This window comes from Tenrec ecaudatus, chromosome 4 (genome assembly GCF_050624435.1).
Source record: "Tenrec ecaudatus isolate mTenEca1 chromosome 4, mTenEca1.hap1, whole genome shotgun sequence".
In the NCBI taxonomy this organism is placed as follows: Eukaryota; Metazoa; Chordata; class Mammalia; order Afrosoricida; family Tenrecidae; genus Tenrec; species Tenrec ecaudatus.
The window spans coordinates 118892337-118908677 of NC_134533.1; the positions used below are offsets into that span (position 1 = coordinate 118892337).

General features: G+C 60.2%; 1 protein-coding gene across 1 annotated transcript in view; it reads right to left on the reverse strand.

Annotated features, from left to right (window-relative positions):
• Nucleotides 1-16341, reverse strand: part of NECTIN1 (nectin cell adhesion molecule 1) — a 68615-nt gene that overhangs the window by 17866 nt on the left and 34408 nt on the right. The gene's annotated exons all lie outside the window — the stretch shown is intronic.

The following is a 16341-nucleotide window of genomic DNA, read 5'->3' on the forward strand; positions in this document are numbered from 1 at the left end:
TGCTGCTTTCCCTAGTGCTGGTGCTGCAACGGGCGACCTGGCGGACTAGTGGTTAGCCTCAGGCTGCTAACTGCAGTTTGAAACCCCCATCGGTGCTGAGGGAGAAAGACGGGGCTCTCCACTTCCCTGCAGAGTTACAGCCTTGGAAACCTATGGGGGCGGTTCCACCCTGTCCTATAAGTCTGAGGAAAGGGCTCCATGCAGCACGTGTCCCCCACCTCTGCCCCCCCAGCCTCGTTTTTAAGGGGGGACATTGAGTGCTGGGCCCGCTCTGCCTCCCAGGGCAGCAGCCCCTCATCGGACAAATGGGGTGGGGGGTTGTGCCTTTCCGCCTCCCAGAGTTGCTAGGGGAACCCAAGGGCACAATGGGTGACAGGAAACTAGGTGAGCACAGGGACAGGTAAGCCACCCCCTGCTGTCTGCCCCTCCTGGGGAGGGGGGGCCCCATCTACCCCTGCCAGTCTTCCCGTGGCCTTTTATGGTCTTGCCCACCTAGGCCCTGCCTGTTGGCACACGTCTGCCCACACACCCCATTTTCAGACCGCAGCAGCCTCTCAGGACGTCGTCATTCCAGCCCTGGAGTGACTCACTGACCACTGCTCTGGGCGGCTAGACCCCAGGGTCTTAGCATGCAGCTCTTCAGTCCTAAGCCCCGGGAGCACAGTCTGTGGGGGCAGCACTTCCAGGTTCTTGCTGCACCCTGGGCCCAGAAGCCTCCCTCATCCACCTACGGATGTTCACCCAGAGGGGCCCTCCTGGGGAAGCGTCCCCAATCCTCCCAGCCACCTCTCCAGCCTCCCATGCGGCCACCTCGCTCATGGCTCTTTGCTGCCTTGGATGACATTGTTTCCAGGTCTGACACTCCTAGCGATCAAGGCCTGTCCTCCCACCTCTGTGTCTGCATAGCCCGGCACACAGTAGGTGCTCCGGACAGCTTTGCTGCCACACAGATCCCAATGGAAAGAGCAAGAGCACACTGGCCAGGAGGAGGAAGAGTGATCAGTGGCGTGGAACGAACGAATGATGGCCTCCCACCGATTGTCTCGTCCCCTCCAGGATGTCTGTAGTTGGAGCTTCCAATGCTGTGAGCTTCCTGAATGTTCCTTACCTTGACTCTGCCCCTAACTTGAGGCAGCCACCCCGGCATGTGCCTCTGCCCCACAGCTCTCCCCTGCAAGCTGTGTCCTTGGCTGCCTCTGCACACTTCCTGCCTTCTCATCCTCACTTCCCGCAGTCAGTAACATCGGCTGCACCAGTCAGTAACATCAACCGCACTAACCCCAAGGTCAGGGAATAGCCTACCCAGTCTCCAAAGGGATTCCAGAGTGGACCTTGGGCCCACACTCACCTCCTCTATGTGAAGGAGGCCTGGGGGCAGCATGGACTGCTGGGAAGCCCCCAAACCTGGGTAAGTAAGCACTCCAGGAGGCCGCAGGCCTGACCTCTTCTGGTAGCTCCTGAGCCCAGCATGTAGCAGGAGCTCAAAGCGTGTTGAATAAATAGATCTCTAGCCCTGCTGGGCCAATCCCTGAGTGTGCCTTGAAAACTTTCCACCTATTCCCATCCACACAGCCTTCAAGCTGGTCCCCTGGCCAGAGCTGCATCTGCATCACCAAATGCTGGCCTGGGTTGGGGGCAGCCCCTGCCAGGAGTCAGCAGAGCTGGGTTCAAGCGGGGCTTCGTCTTTAGGTCGCTCAGCTCCAGGGAGAGACTTTAGCCAACACTTTCCCTTTCTGAACCTCATCTCCTCATCTGTCAAAGAAGGCTGGCCGGTCAGTCGGTCCCTCTGGCCCTAACTGTCCAAGTCCCTGAACTGCAGTCCAGCCCAGCCCCACCCCACCCCAGATACAGCTCCGCGGTGAGGTCAGTGGGCTAGACAGCTCAGCACTCCTGCTGCCTGGCCAGCAGTGAGCAGCTGACTGGAGATCCTCCCCAGCAGGATAGTGGGTGCTCTCTGCCCCACCCTTAGACCTGCCACTGGCTGCCCAGGGCTGAGATAATGTGGGCATAATTAATTGGGGAGCTTTCGACACACAAAGCCAGGAACAGGAAAAGCCGGTTGAAGGGCTTGGGCTACAGGTGAGAGTGGGGTGGGGGAGGGTGTGGCTTCCCAGGAGCCATTTGGGATTGGTGCCAGGGTGTGGTGGACTTGCAGTGGGACTTGGGCCACTGAGGCCACTGGGACTCCCTCATTTCCCCGAATGCCCTCCCAGGTGGGGGACAGGCTGTGCTCATAGACGGCGGCTCATCCTCTGCCTTGTTCTTCCCAGGGACCCTCGAAGCACGAGTTCCAGGAGGGGAGATTGCTGGGAGCAGCAGGGTGGGGGCTGGGAGGGTGCCCTTCCAGGCTGCAAGGGCTGAGACACCCTGAAGGCCCCTCCCACCCCCACTCCCCACCCCCCTCCATAGGCTAATGGCTCCCTCTGCACTCCAAGGCTGCTCTGGGCAGGGCGACCTGTGCTCTCCCCCAAACAAGCCAAGGTCAACAGCCAGGAGAGTGGCTGGCACCCACCCTCACTTTGCAGATGGCAGGTGCTCCCTGGCTCCCTCCCATGGGCACAGGCAGGGAAGGGCAGGTGGATAGAGCAGATGTCCAAAGAGGAAGTGGGCCCTCCTGCTGTTTTTTATCACCCACTGGAGGGCCAGGACAGGTGGCTCTGGGGGTGAGCAGAAGAGGCTCTTAGACTGTGGACTTGGGGGTCCTTGACGGTGAAGATCTGAGACCTGAAACTTGGGAGGGGGGTCTGAAGCCTGGAGACATACTTCACCCCTCCACTTGCAGGCTTAGGGCTTGGGAACCCTGGCTGCTGGCCTGGCTGAGTGCAGTGGGGCAGGGGGAAGGGCATACCCTTGGTACCTGATGACTCAACCTTGCTGTCCCTCAGCTAAGGTCTTGGTTGTTAAACAAAAGGTTGGCAGGTCAAGTCCACCCAAGAGCTCCATGGAAGCAAGGCCTGGTGATCTCTTTCTGAAAAAGCCAGCCTTCCTAAACCCCATGGGTCTACTCTGACCCCCTGAGAGCTCCATCAGGGCGGCCAGGGTGGATCTTTCTTGCTGTTGACATGGAGGGGCCACATCCCATTCTTCCAGGAAGCCCTTCCTGATTCTGACCCTTTTTCCACTAAGCCGAACCTCCTGACGCCCAGCCTCAACAGCCCACAACACTCACCTGCACCTTTCCATCCCTAGTAGAGGAGAGTCCCTTGGGGATGTGGGACAGAGCAGGCTTAGCCTTGTGAGGTGAATCCCTCCACGTCTGATGCTGGCAGAGCCCAAGGTGTGGAGAGTGTCCTACTGACTTCCATCCATGCGTCTAGGGCTGGTCCCCAGACAACACCATCCTGTCCAAGTCCCTCTGACACTCAGCTGGGAGCACACAGCAGTCCGCGTTCACAGAAGAGGCCAGCACAGACCAGAAGGGTGGGCCCACTTGCCCAGGACACAGAACAGAGGCCAGAGCTCTTCCCACCTGCTCGCCTACCTAACTCCTCAGGGCTCACATTGGTGAGTCCCTCCTGGAAGGTCATTGCAAGTCCCTGCTGTCCCTGCTGAGGCACGGATCCCAGTTACACTGCTGTGACCCCTCCCCACGTTGGCCACCCTGCACTGGGCTTGGCAGGTGCACTCGGGCTTAGCATGAGGCTGGGTTCAACCCATGTCCTCCCTGACTGTCCTCAGAGCGCTAGGGTCTCGGACCCAGTTTCCCCACCAAAGCTTTGACCGGGTAGTCAAGCGGCCTGCGTTCCCAGGACTGCTGAGCCAGCAATGCAGGCGTCAGGCCGGCCCCCGAGACGTCACAGCCCAGCAAAAGCCCAAGCTCAGCAACAAAGCACAAAGCCTGCTCAGTGTGGCCGACAAACCTGCTCCCCAGGCCCTGCCCACCTGCCTGGCCGCCATCGAGTTAATCCGCCAGCTGGGTCCTGGTTCCCACGCAGTGGGCGAGGCACGTGTGCAGGTGCTGTTCCCCCCAGGCCCACCTGTTGAGGTTCCTCTGCCTGCCCCTCTAAGCCTTAGAGCCCCTTGCCCCAGCCAAGCAGGTGAGGTGCAGGGGTTCTGGGCATTTCTGGTAAGGGGCTCCTGCATGCTCAAGGTAACCTCAGGCAGCCCTTGTTCTGAGCTCCTGGGTGGCCTCTGTGTATGTGGTGTGGGCACCTTTTCCTCTCTCCTGGTGGGGCCAGCTCCTGGCACCGTGCCTGGCACTCTCGGGTAGGGGGCTGAAGTGGCAGGGCTGGGGCACAGTGAGAACGCTTGGGGGAGTGCATATGTGCAGGAGGGTGCTGGGCTCCCCAAGGGTCTCTGAAACCAACAATCTCTGGGGCCTACCTCCAGGGCTTTGCGGGAGATACCCCCAGGTTACCTAGGAACTGGCAGAGAGGAACAGGATGTCCGGGAGAGAAAGCTGCTAAGCGCGAAGTGGACATGACTCACCCAATGCGGGGTTGGGATGGGGGGCACCTCCGGCTGACACCCGGCTGACTCAGTGCAGTGACCTAAGGGCTGGAGGCCCCCTCCTCCAGGCAGCACCACTTCCCCTATGTCACCTCCCAGGGCTGGCTGGCTCCTCACTTTCTGGTGCCAAGGTCAGAGCCCCTGGGGAAGAGGGTGAGACCTGGTGGGAACCCCCTTACCAGGGTCCCCCACTATGGGAAGGTTTTGCCAACTGGTGTCCCTGGACCCAATCATCCTGCCAGCCAGCACCCACACAGGCAGGGCTCTCACTCAAGTCCTTTGAACTTGTCCTGTCTCGTCTCTGTGCCCCAGGCTCGTCTCCCCAGGAGCTCCCCGAATGCCAGTCTCAGACGCCCCTCCACCCCAACGAGGGGATCTGGATTGCTCAGGCAGATGAGACGCCCTGGTTGGCCGCCTCTACCCCAGTGCCCCAGCCATGCTGTGGCTCTAGGGCCAGGACCCAGGCAGATGGCCAGAGGGCCGCGTTTGTGCCCACGCATACCCTGGACGGGCGGCTTCGAGACCAGTGTCACAGCATGTTGCCCTGGCCCCTGCGGCACAGACTTGGTTGGGCTGGTGGGAGGGGGGCCCTGGGCCCTCTCTGTGGGTTCAGTGCCTGCTGGGCCAATGCCAGTTGTCTTGGGACCCTGGGCCCCCTCCACATCCTTCTTGCCAGCCAAAGTGATAACATCCCATGATCCCACAGCAGGGGCTAATTGCTAGTGTCCAAGCTCAGCCGCCTCCGCCCCTCATTTGGGGTCACAGAAACTGCCGATGTTTTCCTCTGGGCTGGTGCTCCCCCCGCCCCACATGGAGCTGGTTAATGATGGGCTGTGGGGCTGGCGCCCGGCGCCTTGGGTGCGGGTGAGCAGAGTGCGTGGGAGAGGAGGGGGCGCGGTAGCCTGGGAAAGTCTCTGAGGAGCGGGAGTGGAGCCGAGGAGCATCTGTCCAGACGAGCTGGGCCGCCCCACTCTCCTGGCAGGGAGGGCACCCATCACTCCCTGAGACCTTAAAGGGCAGTTGGGGACAGGCATGAAGCAGGGAGCTGGCTTTGCTTCTCTAACTGAAGGACAAGGTGCCAAGAACACCTGCAGCCTTGCGTCCTGTAGGCTGCTCACAGCACAGGGCCACGGCTGCCCCGAGTCCCCAGGAACAGGCTCTCTCTTGGTCCTGTGCCTCGGTACCCCTTTCCCTGCCCATCCTTCACAGGACACCTTCACTCTGGCCAGCACGAGGCGTGGAAGGACTCATCTGAAGACTGGCCGTGGCAGGCTTGGCTCTCTGGTACTGGCTCCCTATGTTCTTCAGGGCCTTGGGTAGGGCAGGCCCCCACCCCCACCCCCCCGGCCTCACTTGCCTTCTCTGCAAAAAGGAGCCTGCTGGACTCCACTCGACCCCAGGGGATTGCACTGGGGACAGCACCTGCTAATCTGTCTCCACTCCAGCTCTGAATCGTCCCTGGCTGACCTCTGGAAGCTTGTCTACCAAGTGGCTACTCCACCTCTGTGTACTCTTCCAGGAAGACCTCTTGGATCTAGGGGAGTGTGTGGAGTCCCTAGGTGGTACTGAAAGGCTGTCAGTTCAAGTCTACTCAGAGGTACCTCAGAAGAAAGGCCTGGAGATAGACTTGGGGGGTGGGTAGAGAATCAATCACTGAAAACCCCACAGAACACATGTCTACTGACACAGATGGGGGTCTCCCTGAGGGACAAGAGCAGCTAGTGTGTGTGTGAGTGATGTGGTTCCCTGCTCTTGCTGCCATGCAGGAAATCCAGGCTCCACATGGCAATGCGGGGCTCTTCTACAGCGGAGCCAGCATCCAGGCCAGGTGATCCAACTCTTCCTCTTGGTGCTGCACGCACCAGTGGCCTCCATCCCAGCCCCTCCTGCCTCCGCACCCCCCCCCCCCAGCCCCAGCCGTCTCACTGCCTCCTTTTCCCGGCGCTCCTCGACTGTGACTCTGTGCAGGGAAGTTAATCACATCCGTCTTCCTTTGAACCTCAGCACCTCTCCCACCTGCTCCCCTGCTTCTGCCCAAGCCTTGCCCAGCCCAGGCCACTACCTTCCCTGTCCCTCCCCACCCCCAGCTCAGGTGTCCTGCTACCCAGTCTCTCAGACTCCACTCAGCATGCAGTGAGCCCATAACACGTACATCTCTATACTCGAAACCCTCCAAAGGCTTCCTGCAGCCCAGAGATTCAGCCAAAGTCCTCCCCTGCTCCAGACGTCCCGGCCTCCAGCACCTCCTGCCTCTCCGGTCTCCCTGCTGCGAACACACAGCCTGTGCTAGCTAGCTGCCTCACGCCTCGTCCCCGTCCTCAGTCCCCTGAGCTGAGGCCTTGCTTTTAGATGGTGATGTACGTATATGTGTGTGTGTAGTTATAGCGTTCATCAGGCTGTGCAGTTGTGTCAAGTGATCCTTTCTGCATTCTGTCTGCTACCCTTAGAGCTCAGTGCCCCCGAGGCAATAAGACCCTCTCATTTCTGTCCTATACTGTCGTGGGGTCGCATCATCCTGGTTCTCCAATGACTGAGTCCTTCCCTCAGCAAGCACGCAGGCTTATTGCTCGCTGCGAGGCAGCAGACTCACGGTGACCGCTGCCACCGAGGACCAGAGGCGACAGCTTCCCCAGCCAGCCAGGCTAGGACTCCTACCACGACACCACGACAGGCGCTGTGAGAGTTCCAGAGCCTGGCCTTCTGGGAGGCAGGCTTCCTGGTGCAACCCCACGGGGGATTACGTGCTCCTGCACCTGGTGGACCCAGGGCCGGTCCAGGGCCTGCGGTCGTGCTGCCATTGAGGGGAAAGGCCAAGCCCTCCTCGCAGGTGGGCTCCCAGCCCAGGGCGGGGCAGGAGAGGAAGCACAAAGGCCCCAGTGGCTTCAGGAGAACAGTGCGAGGCAGTGGGGGCCAGGGTAAGCCGCTGCTCGGTTCTGGCTTTCTGGACATTTCCCATCAGCCCCGAGGCAGGGCTTATACGAGGTGGCGTGCCGCAGTGTGGGCAGGTAGGGTGCTGGGGAACAGACAGAGGTGAGGCCTCTGCCCTGCACAGAAGGGGCCAGGTCTGAACCATCTTCCTTGGCTTGAACCAGACAACTGTCTGCACCCGAACCAGGCCGGGGGATGGGGTGGTCATGCCAGTGTCCGGCCTGACCTCTGGCCTGCCTGATGTTCAACGCCATTGCCTCCCTGACTCTCCAGCTCCCGAGGCTCCTCCTTGGTCCTGTTGCTCACAGTAGCCCCCAGCCCTTACTCTAGGCCAGATGGTGAAAACTATTTTTCTCACCCAAGCACGCTATGGTCCCGAGGCTGCTCCAAGATCACAGCCCTGCAAAGCCCAAGGGACCCTTCCAAGACCAGCTTGGGCCCTGCTGCCCGGGCCCCTCTCTGCTCTGTCTCCCAGCAGACTTTCAGCCCGGGGTCCCGCCGTCTCAGTGCATTTTAATGGCGTGTTTTGGACAGTGTAGGCAGCAGCCTTTTCAGAAAGTGGGTGTGGAGGAGGGAGAGGCTGGGTGCAGGGCTGCCGGGTGTGCGAGGAGAGTTCCCGGGGTCTCTCGAAGAGGAGGTGGTGTGAAAGCTGAGCAACCACAGGAACAGGGTCTTACCCTGCGCACTCTGAGCACGAGCATCTCTGCTCCCCCTACACCAGGAGGGGCCTGGCGGGCCGCCCGAGACCCACCTCTGCTGCTGCCTAGTGCTTGGGGTGCTGGGGCGCCGGGGTCAGGCTGGCCTGACGGTGGAGGGAAATGCTCAGTGGGTACAAGGGGTGAGCCTCCAGGGAAGGCCCCTCCTGAGAGGGGAGGGCTGAGGAGTACTCTAGGGGTTGGTGACCAACCAGAGAGGGAGGGAGTTAAGGGAAATGCAGTCTCCCACAACTCTCCAAACTCCCCACCAGAGTCGATTCTGAATCGCAGCAACCTTACAGGGCAGGGTAACTGCCCCTGTGGGTTTCCCAGACTATCACTCTGTACGGGACAAGAATGCCTCCACGTTCTTCCGGTGGAGCGGCTGGCGGTTTTGAACTCTGTGCCGTTAGCCCACTATGCCATCACTGGCACCTTGGAAGGAGGGTCTGCAATCGACTCCTGAGACCCCACGGAGCAGTCTGACTCTGACCCACATGGGGTTGCTGTGCTTGGCCACTGGCTTGCTGTTGGTTTGGGTCCTGGGACAGAAGGCCCGCTGACAGGTGGGCAGTGGGATGTGTCTGCAGGAGGGAGGGAGGGGAGCCTTGGTGGGTCGCAGAGAAGTCACATGCCCTTGGCAGAGAGGACTTCCTGGAAGAAGGGCCCGCAGTCTGGGAGGACCACGGAGCCCAGGGCAGCGTGGCCGGGGCACTTCCTTTGGCTGGTGAACTGCTATCATTTCGGAAGGGTTCTCACCTCATTTGGTTCCCGCTTAAGTGAAATCCGCAACCTGTGTTCTCTGCATTGTGGAGTGTTGGTGCTTAATTAGAGTGGCAAAGTCTTTCATATTAAAGTCATTACGTTTTACCGTTGGCTCTTCTCACCCCGGGCCTGGCTCTCCCGTCTTGCTCCCAATCCCAGCAGGAGGATCTGCAGACACGGGGGTGATTCTCACCTTGTGGTCTGGGGTGGCATCACAGACACCGCCCTCTCCCCGTGGCACACAGATCTCCCAGTACCCGTCCTTGTGTCCCACCCTGGGCTGGCATCTGTGGCTCCTGGCACCTCTTGTCCACACCCCAGCCACCTCCTGGTGGCTCAGGAGTTCTGCTGCCTGTCTTGAGGGTGTGGCCTCCCAGGCCAGGCTTTCTGGCCAGATCCTGCTGACCTAGCAGGCCGCAGGGAGGGCAATGTGCTCGCAGCGCCATCAGCCAACAAGGCCGCAGGGCTGGGAACTCAGGCCTCGTGGCTGTGCAGAGCTGGAGGCCATCGCCCAAGTGGCACTGGGACCAGGACTGGCTCCCAACTCCAGAGCTGGAGGCAGCCCCTGGTCTCCCCAGCCAGCCCCCGAGGCACCCACAGCAACTCTGGGGGTGAGGGGACATCCGGGTTTCTAGAAAGGAGTCCTCTAGTTTGTTTGCACAAATTGCATGTTCCTCCAAGTCCCCAAAAGCAGAGCCCCACAGCCCACAGCCCCGTGGATGCCCCACTGCCAGGGACAGCATCTTTGTGCTGAGTGAGCAGACCCCCAAGGACCCTGTGCAGTCGGCGGGCTCCCTGGGGACTACAGCGGTGCCCAGGCAACTCAGCCACGGGGCGAGGAGGGTCTAGCTCAGCCTGTGCCCGTTGGGAAGCAGGGAGGAGCCACAGGCTAGCAGAGCTTTGTGGGGCTGCCATGTGGCCATGCCCAAGCCCAGTGGCTTCATGGTCCCTCCACCACATCCAAACACCACCTATTTTTCACATCCTCAAACTCACCCCACTCTCTGATCCAGCTATCAGTCCAGTCCAGTTCCATTCCTGGTCCAAGGATCACGTGGAAATGACTGTCTCACCTCCGACCATAGGTGATGGCCTTTGGTCTGTGATACCAGCCTCACCTGGAATACGCCAACCTCCTGTGCCCACCCCATCTTCAGTGCAACCACAATGAGCCCAGCCTTGGGGGCAATGGGTCCCAGATACTTGATGTTAATCCCCACCGAGACCTGGGTCATGACCCCACCCCTAAAGTGAACTTTCTGGCTGTCGCTGCGGAAGCAGAACCTTATGTGGGGTCGCCCTTGCAGAGCAGTGTGGACCTCAATGCAGGCGGCGCCCCAGGAGGAGAGCGGGCCGGAGCAGGGTTCTTTCTCCTGGGAGTGCCCCTCCCACTTGTGGGGTGGACAGAGGAAGGAGGGTCTTCAGAGGATCCTCAGAATAGTTCTTCAGGAAAACCTAGATAAACTAGAAGGGTGGGTCTGCCTGGCTGTGGACGGGGAGGGGAGTGTGTTAGGCCTCCCACGCCTTACTGGCTCTGTTCCCCCACTGCAGCAGGGCCTGGGGCCAGGCCACGTTCTCCCCGACTGTGCCTCTACCAGGAACCCTGGGTCTGATGGGTGTGGCGATGGCCCCGAGTTCCCAGCGTGTCCTGGGTCCTAACTTCAGCTTCATGAGGATGTGCCAGCTCAGGGGAAGAAGTGGAACGGAATATCCATGTGGTTTCCCCATCAGCTTTCTGAAGGACTCTGGGATTAGCAGGAGGGACCCGCGGGCAAGTCCCGAAATCTCCCGAAACCCATCCTTTGCATCTGCAAAATGGGCCCCCAGCCGCCCGCTGCCGTCTGTGTGCTGAGGATGAAGTGAGGTCACCCTCTTCTCAGCAGCCCTGAAATCACCTCCTCTCCCTGGCAAAACGCTGAGAGGGCATGTCCCAGCCGCAGTCCCAGCCTGTCCTGCTCCCGGCCTGCCAGGCAAGGGCATGTGAAGCGGGGGCTCTGAGAAACAGGCGCTCCCCAGTCCCAGCCATCACAATGCCCCCTCCCCGACCCCCAGCCTGCTTTCCCATCACTGGCAGGGCACGTTTTGAGCGGAGTCTTTCCTTGCCCCCTCACGCCCCCTCCTCCCACCTCCCTTTGCCCAACATGAATCTCTCAGGGGCCTCGCCCAGCCTGCTTCCAGCTCAAACTTGCCCGGGTTTCAGGAGTCCTTGGGTAGGGGCCCGGCATGCCGGGGCCTGCTTCTCATCCTGCTACAGAGGGAGCCAGCACGTAGGCAGCAGGGCATGGCGCCCACTGCAGTGAAACACCCTAATCTTGTGGCCATCTGCTCCCCTCCACTGCCTACAGCCTGACCCTCCTCATCCCAGGCCTTCCTCACCCTGGCCACCACACTGCCCAGGGAGCTGTGAGCTCGGGGGCGTTCAGAGCCCCGTCCCCGCCAGCAGCGGCAGGTCTCTGGGGCTCCCTGTCCTCTGTCCACAGGAGAGAAAGCACAGGAGGCCCCGTCCCCTGCAGCCCGTGAGCAGCAGCTGTCCGGCGGGGCCCTAGTAGGACGGCTTCCACAGGGGCATTCACTGTCCTCACAACACACCTGTGAGCCGGGGCCATGGTGAGCGCCATGGACGCTCAGAGAGGCCACGTAACATGCCCCATGTCCCCAAGCCCAGCCCAGGAAGCAGCTCCTGCTCCACACAGCCAGCTCCAGAGGCCCCACCGCCTCCCACCCCAGAGCCCAGTCACTGGGGAGGGTCCGGGAGCTGCTTGGCCAGTCTGGTCTGTATCTGACGGTGGGGCTGGGGAGGGTTCCCGGCAGAGGTGCCACCCACCCTCCTCTCAGCCTTGGTTTTAGGGTGAGGCCGAGCCCCTCCTCACTCCGCCACTCACATCATGGCCACCAGGCCAACATGCCCAAGGCCGGTCATGCCAGGGTCCCCAACAAAGGAGAGCTCTGTCTCCCCACTCCCTGTACCTCCAGATCTAGGGGCTGAGGCTCAATCTCCAGGCCAAACACTACCATGCTCTGCCTGGTGGGGGGCGGCTGCCTCCCCAATGCTGCTCATCCTATCTTCCTCCATTGTCTCCTGGCTGTGAGGACGAGGTGCAAAACTGTGTGTGGAAGCTTCTAGAAACTGACTGAGGCGAAGGGCAGCGACTACCGCAGTGGGCCAGGCACTTCCACACACCATCTTATTTCATCTCCTGGCCATCGGGAAGGCAGTCCCCCTTCAGTTGCCCAAGGCCTCAGAAATGTGAGGCTGTAGAGTAATTGCTGTCCTAATTAAAATGATTTTACTTTTATTTTCGGCAATTCTTTCTCTTCGAGTTTTTCATCTGTGCCTCCTACCTGACACTTCCCGTCCCCCGGTTCCAGCCAGGCCTTCTCCCTGGCAGGCTCTTTATATCCCCCCTGTCCCCAGGCAGGGGTACTTCGAGGCCTGGCCCCGCCTCCAAGGTGGGCAGTGGGCCGGAGCCCTTCTGCGGGCCACCTGCAAATGCCAGCCAGCGCCAGTCATGTTCGCCCTAGAGGCTGCTGGGATAGCTTGTCAAATTAGCTTAATGAGAGAGCCCCGCTTTAATTGGGGCCTTCTGATTCGCTGCACTGGCTCCTACTTTCATTTCTAATGCTGGGAAAGGGTGGCGTTCCCCCTGCTCCCGCTCATTTTCACCCTGACTAATAATGGCTCCTCTCAGAAAGTCCCCGGCAACTGCTAATTGTATGTAATGACCGGGGTAATTAATGATTAGATTGGAAAACTGAAATGTTGTGGGTGCTTTGGGTACAAATAGCCAGGAAAGTCACTGGGCCGGAGAACCCCGGCTGCGACCCGGGAAGGGACTGGGGACTAGGGATCTGTCTGGGGGTGGGTGGAGAGGGGGAGAGGATCCTTCAGCTGGCTGGGTCCTTAATGGGAGACCAGATGGGCTGAGCTCCCCATTTTATAGATGAGAAAACCGAGGGGCCGACAGAAACCATTTTCCTACGGTTGCCCAGTAAGCTGGTGGGAACCAGGGGTAGGAGGAGCCGGCACAGGTGGGCCCTGGAAGAATAGGGGTGCACAGGTGTGACTATACTGGTGACGGCTCAATGCTGCGACAATGGGCTGGTAACACCTGGGGAACAGTTACCAGCCAGACACCAGCCGTAGAAATGTACTGCAGTTGTTCCTCTTACTGTGGTTACAAAGGCCCTGCCACTGGGCCAGTAGATAAGCAAATAGCTCAGCAGATCAGGAGGCAGCGGCCAGGTGTCAGAGAGAGCCTGGGACCTCTAGAAGCCCCACCTCCATGCCACCTCTCCTAGCGGGTGGGCACCCCCCTTTCCTGGTCTACAGCAAAGGGGCTGGCTGGGTGAGCCATTTAAGTTGCCTGGCCTGAGTTTTTCCTGCTTGTCTCACACCCACCGGCTGCAGCATGAGGAGGTAGGAAGAACAGACTTGTGCTCCTTGAATGTTAGGGTGAACTTCTGCACAGAGCCCCGGTGGCATAGGGAGTTATGAGTTGGGTTGCTAACTGCAAGGTCAGCAGTTCGAAACCGTCAGCTGCTCCGCTCTCCACTCTGCAAACAGTTACAGTCTTGAAAACCCACAGGGGCAATCCTGCCCTGCCCTGCGAGTCAGAATCAAATCTGTGAGGCAGGTTTTGTACTTTTCGGAGGTAAAAGGAGTATGAGGTGAGACAGGACTGGATGTGCGGTCTACTCCAGGGTACGCTGGCAGCCCCCACTTCAGAGGGACCTGGACCCCTCCCCTCCATTGCCCCCCCCCAATCCCTCCTCTCCCTCAATACTTCCCTCACTCCCCTCTCTCCCAGGGTACAGCCATAGCAGCCCCTGGATGACCTATCTGGGCATGTAGACCATTGCTGCTCTCCTCATGACCCCCCCCTGCAACTCTTCAGCTCCCGACAACAGAGCTGATCCCGATGGCGTGGTGGTTATGCATTCGTCTGCCAACTACAAGGTCAGCAGTTTGAAACTGCCAGCCCTTCCGAGGGGAAAAGATGAGGCTTTCTACTTCCATGAAAATGTAACCATCTCCGAAACCCCCAGGAGCCATTCTACCCTGTCCTGCAGGGTTGCTGTGAGTCGTGAGTTTGAATCTTCACTAAGTAAGCACTCATGCTCAGGCAGGCCTTCTCCCCAAGATCCCTGTGGGGAAAGGCCTGCTGCTAACCCGTTTACAGGGGGAGGGGATCTGTCCAAGCTACACTGCTTGTGAGTGCATCTGAATACAAACCAGGTCTGGTCACTCTTGTGTCTTGTCCCCCTGCCGGTCTTTAGCCCTCCCCTGCCTCTAGATAAGGTCCCTAACCCCCTTCTGAGTCAGGTGGGCCCCCTGCCCCCCCACATGCCTGCTCTTCCCCCCCACCAGCCATACCTAACTTCTGACGTGGGCCCCCTTGTCTTCTCTCCTTTGCGAGGAAAACTCCTACTTATCCCCCAACACATAGCAGCACTTGGCTGGTGGCTCCCACGGTGCTCCCTGGAGCATGGCTGGTGGGCCCCATAGGGCTAGTGACTCTGAGACACCCGGCACGTGGCAGTGGCCCAGATGTGTTGCCCAGAGCCCAGCGAGGCAGGCTGAGTCCAACCCCAGAGCAGGCTTGGGGACTGTGGGCTTCTTGGGTCACTGAGAGCCCGCAAGCAAGACTTCTTAAGAAGCTAACTGAAGGAAGGGCTATCTGCAGTAGAGCCTAAGGGCCCTAGGTGCAGGGTGTATTCAACTTAAACTCTCCTGGGGGGTGGGAGACACCCCTCCCTTGGCTCCCCAGTCAAGCCCGCCAAGGTCGAGGCCCCGTAACTCTCCCACCTGCCCTGCCTCAAGGAGCCCCGTGATTCTGGAATGGTCAAGAGGAAGGTGCCCCTGGCCCATATTGTAGAGGCTGATGCTGATATGCAGAAAGGCAAGGGGGCTCACTCTGTGCGCGTCAACAACTGAACTGAAAAGCCAAGGCGAGAACCCGAGCCTGTGGATGCTCACGCTCTGCGTCCTAAGTGAACGAGGAAGAGGAGCTGGGTCGAGCAGACCCTGGCTGTGAAGCCCCTGGCTGAGTGAGGGCTTCTGGGGAGGAGTTGCCGGAAGGCAGGTGGGTGTCCCAGGTCAGTGCAGCAGCCTCTCCTAGGCGCGATCTGGAGGTGCTGTGGAGTTCACCCCGGCCTGCCCTGTGGGGTAGTGGGGAGAGGGGAGGGAGCCAGAAAGAAGCAGGTCAAAGCAAATCCTCCCCACCTACCCCACCCCCACTGAGAGCTCCGAGGGAGGGAGGGAGGGAGCAGTAGGACCAGATCCTGGGCCCTGTCTGGACCCGTCCCAGAGGCCCTGCTGGAGGGGAAGTGAGTCAGGGCTGGGACGTGGGGGTGGAGAGAGGGCAGGCAGGGTGGTGGTGGTGATGGTGGGATCCTGGCCCGCCTCATATAACATGGGGACCCGGGCAGGCAGGGGGAACCGGGGACAGGGTGGCTCCCAGAATTGGGGCACCCTGGCATAGCTCAGTGAGCCTCTATCCCAGGTCCTGGTGACAGGCTTGGGCAGGCCCGGGCAGCAGGGCTGCTGGCTGCAGACAGGGCCCAGTGGGACGCAGCGTCTGCCTCTGTTGTTCGGGCAGAGCCTGCTCTCAGGCCTGGTCATCGTGGAGAAGAGCAGGGCCGTGGTCACCTGGAGGCTGAGGCCCTTTCGGGGCCTCCCAGCAGGCTCAGCACTCTGGGGCTGTCCACAGCTGAGGGCAGAGCTGGCCCAGAGTGGCAGTACCTACGCTGCTCCAGGGAAGGCCCTGGGGGATGTGGGGGTTGTGAGAGGGGAGGCTGGGGTGAGGATTAGGGTGGGGAGAAGCTTTGAACCCAAGGAGGACTGGTGGGAACTGGTTCTTGACTCATGGAAGAGGGGTGGGGGAGGGGTGGCTGGGAAGGACCTGCACCTTAATTTATTATTTTTCTTTTCTTTTATGGGATGTGAACTTCAGCAATTAAAAATCTGCATTTTGCTTTACACGTCTGCCCTGTTGTGCCTCTTCCTCCCGCGCCAGCCCCGCTTCGTCAGAACGGCGGGCATCTCACAGCAAGTTCTCGTCTTCAAAGTGTGGGTGCCTGGGCTCTTAGAAGGTGCTGGCCCCTCCCGAAACAGAGGTCGTGGTAGATAGCCTTTCTGCTGGCCGCCTCCCGATTCTAGCAGCCAGGGTGTCTTCCCCTGCAGTGCTGGCTGGGCATCTTCTCTGCCCCGAGCACTGGGGCCCCCCTTTCACACCAATCTGCTGGAGCGAGCATGGGCACCCCCACTTTACAGAGAGAGGATTGAGGAGTGTCATGCTAACCGCTGGGATGCGGAGACAACCTAGAACGCGCGCCAGGCCTTCAGGACCCCGGGCAGTGTGCTCAGTGGGAACACTCCTAGGATGAGATTCACAAGTTCTAGACTGGCAGCCCCTACCTCAGCGGCTTGTTCTCAGAACCCTCTCGCCAGCCTTGCAAAGCCATGGGGCGGAATTTCCCAGAGTGGGTGCAGCCATCCCGGTGA